General features: G+C 34.6%; 1 long non-coding RNA gene across 3 annotated transcripts; it reads right to left on the bottom strand.

Annotated features, from left to right (window-relative positions):
• Nucleotides 1–506: 506 nt before the first annotated feature.
• LOC106622655 (uncharacterized) lies at nt 507–6,712 on the bottom strand. Of its 3 annotated transcripts, none has more exons than XR_011397066.1 (3): nt 5,746–6,712; nt 1,429–1,577; nt 507–1,373 (listed from the first exon to the last, which is right to left on the bottom strand). It is a non-coding gene; the product is annotated as an uncharacterized lncRNA (long non-coding RNA). The 3 variants fall into 3 exon arrangements; XR_011397067.1 differs by lacking the exon at nt 5,746–6,712 and adding an exon at nt 1,986–2,597; XR_011397065.1 differs by lacking the exon at nt 5,746–6,712 and adding an exon at nt 1,982–2,595.
• Between the last annotated feature and the right edge of the window lie 1,407 nt (nt 6,713–8,119).

Raw genomic sequence — 8,119 nt, 5'->3', positions numbered from 1 at the left:
CTCTCTCCGAACCGAAACAATTTTGATGAAGCGACGAAGCAAGCAAGATACATATATTCAGCGCGACGAGCTGAGTCGATTTAGCCATGGCCGCCTGGCGGTCTTTATATACGCAAACAAGTCCCTCAGCTTTTAAGATATCGATCTGAAATTTTGCACACGTTATTTTCTCTCTAAGAAGCTGATATTTGGCAGAATTGCCGATGGCGGACCGCTATGGAATATAACTGCTGTACAAACGGACCGATCAAACTCGAGCACTTGTAAGGAAAACTTTTTTATTTGACAAGGCATCTTCACGAAATTAGGCACTGATTACTATCTAAGGCAGAGCTACAATCACCGATATAGCTGTCACACAAATTGACTAGTCAAAACCAATAAAGAGATATTTTTGTACCCTTTTATGCCATAAACATGCAGCTGTGCAGCATATTACAGCTTCAGTGCAGTCAAAATTAATGTTTTTCTTATTTTGATAGAATTTTAGAACCAGAGAGAGAGAATAATTTTAGATAGTAACAATTTATTTAGTCAGCTTTGACTACTTTCTTCTGGTGCAAATATATAACTCAGCGTATTTCAAGGCACATGTACATATGTATGTTGACTCTGTTTTCTAAGAGCTCGAAGCCACCGGTTGAATTCTTTCAAGTATCTTAAATGTCGCTGCCGCGTTTACTTCTTTATATAAGTATCTAAGAGTCAGTTTAACTTCTCTACTAACATTTTATAGTTGGTTTAAGCGAATTTGTGCTGCATAACATAACATTAATCGTTCTGACTTGCCAATTCTGATGTGTGTGATTTTATTTCTTTTTCTTCTCATTGTTTTTATTTTGCCAACGTTGCCAAAGCAGGCGAATGGGTAAGCAAGCTAGCGTGTTCATATGTATGCATGTGTGTGTGTGTGTGTGACTGCGAGTATAAATGCATATTATTAAGTGCCAAGCATAGAGGTACTGTTTGTTTTCACCAATAAACAGACAAGTGCATGCAATTCACTATATATGCATATGCATGTGTGTATGTGTGTGTCGAGATTGCGTCTGTCGGTCATTTAGACATGCGGGTTTTCAGGTGAGCGCATATCCTATAATCGCACATTGAATATGCATGCATTCACATGCACATATGCACTCTAACGTAGTTATGTGTGTGTGTGTTGGTTCAACGGTGTACGTGTGCGCCTGCATTCAGGCTCTTGCTTGGCTTGGTGTTTCATGTTCTTCTTTAATTAGCGTTTAATTTTATGTTATAAATAATGCATTACATGTTGTAATATTCTAGACATGTTGGCTTTGCCAGTGGCTTCTCATTGTTATTGTTGTTGTTGTTGTTAGCTTTGACTGTTTTTATTTTTGCAGCTAGGCCTGCAAATTAGATATTATTATAATATAAACACTATAGTCGCTGCACTTTACTCACACTATGTGCTAATTGTTGTTGCTGCTACTGTTTCTGCGTTCATTGCTGTTGGTTTTTGTTATATTATTGGCATTACTATGAAGTTGTTGTGCGGTTTTTCATGTTGTACAATAGTTCAAGGTTGATTTCTGTGTACCGCATTCGAAGTGCTGAAATATATCAACATTTTACTGTTACAAAATGCAACTGCGGCAAGCTGTGCTGTATATTGAAAAAAACCAAAAAAGAAATAATAATAATTTCTCAGAAAATGTTCGCTAGTGCAGAAAATTTCCGTTTTAGCGTATGATTAATAAAAAACCTAATGCCGGCAGAAAATAGCTCTTTTTGGCCTAAATATCTGTCAAGGCTTTAGCTATAACCTGCATCACTTAAGCATTGCGGTATTACTTAGTGCTTTCTTCTTTACACTGTCATTATCAATTAGTAAATGAATTTTCTTTGAAGTTCACATACATACACATACATATGTACATAACAATTAAATGCCGCGAACTTATTGTAAATCTTTCAATTTTATAGCACATAGAACCGCACATACATACATACTTACATACATGCTGACAAATGTCACACGTGCTGCCTTTAGCGCTGCCAAATTTTTGCTCTAATGTCACTCTGTTGCAAAATAGACATTAACATGAAATTGTGGGAAATTTATTGAAATTGTCATTAACACGAAAATACTATTAAAATAAGTTTTCTTTGTAAGCACTTTCACTAAAAAAATAGCACCAAATTGAAAGAATAGAAATGTGTTAAAAGTAGGGCTGTAATCTGTTAGTATAGTACGTAACATTTTTCCAAAAACCAAACAAAAAAAAATAGGAAAAAACGCTATAATATCCTTCACAAATGCAAAATATTCCTCATAAGAACTTGATTTTGTTCGGTCAGTTTGTATCGCAGCTATATGCTTTAGTGGCTCGATCTGAACAATTTCTTCGTAGCTTGTAGCGATATCTTGTATAATAATAACTGCCCAATTTTTGGAAAATATCTCGTCAAATAAAAAAGTTTTCCATACAAAAATATGATTCCGATCGTTCAGTTTGTATGGCAGCTATATGCTATAGTCATTCGATATCGTCGATTTTGACAAATGAGCAGCACGTGGAAGAGAGAATAACGTGTGCAAAATCTCAGATTGATATCTTAAAAACTGAGAAACTAGCTAGCGCATATACAGACAGACCGTTGAACTTCGCTAAAACGACTCAGCTCGTCATGCTGTAGCATTATATACTTATGTATAATTTTCATATACTTTGTAGGGTCGCCGACATTTCATTCTAGGTGTTACAACGTTTATGGCAAACCTAATATACCCTGTTCAGGTTATAAAAACAATGCTCACATGATTTTTTGAATATTGATACTCTTTATTCAACATTTGCAGGTCTCAAGGTTTCTAAAATTCGTATTAAAAATTGTTGCCTCATTCATACATTGAATCTAAGGATCTAAGAAGAAGCATATAAATTGCACATTCAACTTCGTCCACTATACCCACTACCTTTCAAAAGTACTTGTTCTTACTAATTAAAGTATTTTTCAGTGCAAAGCTCTCTTTGTAACTACATTTTGTTAATTATAAAAAAAATATATATAATATATATATTTTATAAATATATCACATCATATGTAGTCTACTATTAACTAAAGCTCTTCATTCTTCTTGCAGGTATGTACAATGCATTTTCTTTGTACTTATATACAGGTTAACTGCAATACATATGTTTGGCAATACATACATACATACATATTTATATATGGTATAACCAGAGAACGTATATGGGCCCTTATAAGTTCTCTGGTATAACAATTTAATTCAACGAAAATTTTCAGCTGATCAGCTGAGTGTGTCGTATTGCTCTTTATCTCAACTGCTCGAACTCATTTGTATAAAATCACTCAGTGAGCGCTACTACAATTTCCGCTCTATTTTTAGCCACTCAAAGAGTAAGTGATCAAGCTCAAAGCTCTTTACCACTCTTTTATGTGAGTGTTTTGCTCCAAAGTGCTAGCATTCAGAACTCTTCAATTGGATAAAACTCTTCTGCTAAGTAGAGCAATGATTGAGCAGCGTATGATCGCTTTTTGTAATTTTAAATCAGCTGTTATACATACATAACTTATATACCATAAGAGATGCAAATATAAAATTTACATATACATATGTGTAGGTATTAAGGTAAATATCAAGTAAACATGTTTTTAAATCTTTTCACAATTTACCACTGTGTAATCTTTGAAGCCGTGAAATTAATAACGGAATTGCTGCACTCATTTTAATTTTCATCTCAAACTATATGCTGCTAAATATGTATGTATATTCTGCTCACGATCATTTACTTCTCTTTCAGTTTTCCATTAGCAATTAGCTCAACTTACAGTAAAAATATTATGTATAATAATAACAAAAGAGTTCATTTGAGCGTTTTTGATGATAGATGATATGTGTGTATTTCTCTTAGGGCAATCAAAGTAGCAATAACAGCTGAGCCGATCAGCTGCTTAATGTTTTTAAAAACTGCTTCTTCGAAAAACCATTTATACACGAAAAGCTAAGAGTTGGCGCTGTAAGCAGAGAACTTAGAAGAACATTTACGTTCTCTGCTGTAAGAATTAGCGAAAGATCATTTGAGTGTGTTTTTTATGTGTAGTTTACTCTCTTACACTCGAAATAATAATGTGCTCAGTTTTTGTGGAATTTCTCTTAATTTTGTGTGGCTCAGTTTATGTAAATTTTACGCTCTCAAAATATTTGTTATAATCTCTGTTTAAATACATTTCTCTTCTACAAAATTTTACTCATTTCATAACTTATCAACTCAGGTACTAAAATATACTCTTCGCTTAGTTTGTGTAGAATATTTTTACTCAACTCGTCGAAATATGGATGAGTGCCTCGTTTGGTTGTCCAGCTTGTTGCAAATAGACATTTCTCGCAATATCTCTGAAATTTTATGTATCTACAAATATATGATTTTATATTTTAACTTTTTATTGACTTTCTTTCAAATCTCCAATTTTCCTCTACACTGAAGTTATAACTTAACTTTTTTTTGTCTTCTTCTGTCGTTGGAACAATATAAACTTCAATTTGGAAAAGTAAAAAAAAAAAGTTACTAGCTGAAATTATATACATATGTATGTATTTACATGGATATTATGTGTGTAGGTTTTTTCAGAAACTGATTAGAATTAAACAAAACTACTTACACACATACTTACATACATATATAGAAGTAAGCCATAAATGACCGATAACAGAGGAAAAAGATAATAAACTAAAAACTTGTAGAAGTGCTTTAAGATTAAAACTATCAAGATTAGGTGTTATCTTTTACCAACATACATATGTACATACATGTCATATTATTGTGTTTAAAGGAAATAATTTGATTTATTTGAAGTTTTTTAAATGTATGAGCTTAAACTGCGTGAGTCTGATTTAAACTTAGGAAAATTTTTCAAAAAGTTGTCTTTTTAATATGTCAATCAATATTTACTGAATTTGTCATTAGTTGACTAGATCTGGGTTTAATTCGCTACAGCAAATATAGAAATGAAGAGGAAATTTTGGGAAGCCAAAATATCCCTTATTTGTTTTATTTCTCCGAATACGCCTGACGAAAGTTCTATCATATGTACCTACATATATGTATATGTACGTGTACATATAAGTATGTATACGTGCCTGCTTATCTGAAAAACATTGATATTTTTTTTTTATGTATAAACCTAATTTTATGTCGTGCTACCAAACGATTTATCTAAATATGTACATATGTACTTAGGTATGTGGATGCAAAAGCAGGTATGCATGCATATGTACGAAACCTACTTCAGCTAAAGGAGCTGCACACTTTTATACATGTAACATATGTATGTGCATATGCTATATACTATATAAGTATATAGTTTAAAAACACCAGCAATTTTCCTAAAAACTACAAAGAAACAACAACCACAACAGTTACAAAAAAAAAAAAAAAAATTTTGTTCGTTAGAAAAATTATACGATGCCATTAAAGGTCGCCATAAATATGTATGAGAGCGCAAATATGAAACACCGCTAGCATACAAATTAGAGAGTACGAGCGGCCGCTACACACCACATTTTACTACGCACATATGTATGTATGTATGTATGTAAACGTGTGAGTGCTTGTAACTATATGCTGTGTGTGAGTTAGAGTCGCATTAGTTACCAGCAAGACGGAAAACAGTTCTTCATCAACATAATCGACAAACGATCGCGCAGCCACTAGATTATGAATGCTGTTCTTGTGCTTTTCTTATTGTTTTTACCTGTTGTTGGTGTTGTTGTTGTTGTTTTTAATGTCGTATTGTGCTCCAGCTACCGGTGTTACCCGCCTACTTGCCGCGATACGAAGTCACTTGCGCCGCGGCGGACGCACAAAACCCGCTTTCTTTGTACTCCAACTGAAACAAACACACGCACACACACACACATGCATACATACATGCAAGTAGCCGTTGTACAAGCAAACACATCAAATCAACCTATTTGTTTTTTGTTTTTTTTTTGTGTTTTTTGCTTACTTGATCTTTTGATTTATTTATTTTTTCCATTTTTATTTTTGTGCAGCTCTTAAAATTTTTTCCTCACGTTCTTCTACTATACATTAAAGTTGTTTTTATTGTTGTTATTATACATACTATGTACATTTTAATTCTTTGCCTTAGCCCTGCTGTGGTTCTTTGATTGCTACTTGTGTTGTTAGTGCGTGTGTTTTTCTACTTTTTTTTTTTGTTTATGTTCTTGTTGTTTTTGCTGTATTTTTTTGGTTGATTTGTGCCACTTTACCTTTTTTATTTGCTTTTATTAATCGTCGTTTCTCTCATTTTCTGGCTATTTGTTTTGATTTTTCGTACAAAATTGCTTGGCCCTGCCACGGCTATACCCTCGAGCCCTTCGTCTGCCGCAACAACAGCAGCAAAACTACTTTTGTATGACTTCATGCTGCATGTGTGTGTGTGTGTGTGTGTTGATTACCCGTGCGATCCCCAAAGCTGTGACGATCTACTGCCATCCGTTTGCTGCGCTTTCTGCGTGTCTTGAGTGTGTTTTTTTTGGTTTCTTTCTTGTTTGTTGTCGTTCTTTGTGGCGCGCTTTGGGTGAGGGGCCTCTGAAGCGGAGGCACGACGATCGCTGTGGATCGTTGAGTTGTGGTGTTTGGTTGGTGCGCTTTTTGGCTTTGGCTTTGGCTTTGCCTCATGGGCACGCTTATCCATATACATACATATGTATGTATGTAAGTTGTGACACAATATCGGTTGTTTTTGCTTGCTTTTCCCACTGCTTTCTTGGTTTTTTTTTTTTTTTTTGTACACCGCTGTTCGGTGTTTGTGTGCTTGTGCATTTTGTTGTCATTTTAGGTTGTGGTTTCTTCATGATGCCCGCATTACGGTAAGAGGTTTCAGCATACAAATCACAATAATAGAAACCCTGCAGTGAAAACGTGCCAGCTTCCAACCGTTTGCAGTTTAGCTTGCTTGAACTTGTGTGCTGAAGGTTGGTAGTAATATATAATAGAAAATAAATTCTCTAGGATTTTTTTAATTTGTTGCTTTGATAGACATTTTTTCTACTCACCACAGGTTTTGGGCTCTTCAAATGAGCGCTGAAATTATTTTCTTGACTATCTCGATAGAAATAATGTAAAGTTTCTTTAAGTCTTATATACATATTTGCAACTGTTTCAAGCCAACGAAATTTCAATGATTTATTGAGCATGGAATTATAGGTTATGATAACTTTCTTATACCAGCCTTGCTGTGGTTTTGCTCTTGTAAACCTGTTCGAGTAGGTTCATGCCTCCATAAATGTAGTTACTATAACTAGCGCTTCAAGAGAACTTTAAGAAGCAATATTTCGTTAACTGCGTGATTTTGCTGCCATCAAGTCTTGTTTCTGCGATTTTTTTCGCATGTCGTTTGCCAGCTGCGTAGGCGAGCCAGCCGCGTACATTAAACTGTTATGAATTTAGTTCGCTTGCGCTATTTTTCACAACTTCGCGATCATCATTTGTGGCCTCAACGCGAAGAAAGTTCTGCAACGCTCAATTTCCCTGCAGGGTGCAACTCTGTGTACCTTTCCTTATATGTACGAGTATGAATGTGTGTAGCTATGTGCGCCAAGTGTGCGCGTGTAGGTGCACAGACATACATATGGAGACCTTTAGCTGTCAGATTTGTTTTGGTTGGCTTCTCCATTTCTGCTGTTTGTTTACAATTTATCTATCTCTAAAGGCAAAGGTTTCGTTATTTGGATTTTTTACATGCCGTATTTTTTTCAGTTAATTGCTTGCTAGCTTCGTTCGCTCAAAACGGTGTGCGTGTGTGTGTGTATGTTATGTGCATACAAATTTAATTTTTTATTTTAGTTGTTTTTACGTGAAATTTTCTGCTATTTATTACATGCTTGCCTTTCAGATTCTAATTTTTTTTTTAATGTACTTACTTCCATCATAAATTATTTGCCGTTGCCTGTGCCGTTTACGCTGTTGTTAGTGGTTTTGTGTTTGTTTTATTTTTTTGTTTCAGCTTGTTCACCACGCGAGACCTCGCTGATCTTTGGCTGTCTCTTTGCCAATATGTGCAGGATCAGCCTCAGTTGTTTTTACCTTAGTTATATACGGTATTTTGTTGGTGTTATTCG

The sequence above is a fragment of the Bactrocera oleae genome, chromosome 6 (genome assembly GCF_042242935.1).
Source record: "Bactrocera oleae isolate idBacOlea1 chromosome 6, idBacOlea1, whole genome shotgun sequence".
NCBI classification, from domain to species: domain Eukaryota; kingdom Metazoa; phylum Arthropoda; class Insecta; order Diptera; family Tephritidae; genus Bactrocera; species Bactrocera oleae.
Note: the sequence above shows the minus strand (reverse complement) of the source record. Positions and strands in the feature narration are given on the sequence as shown.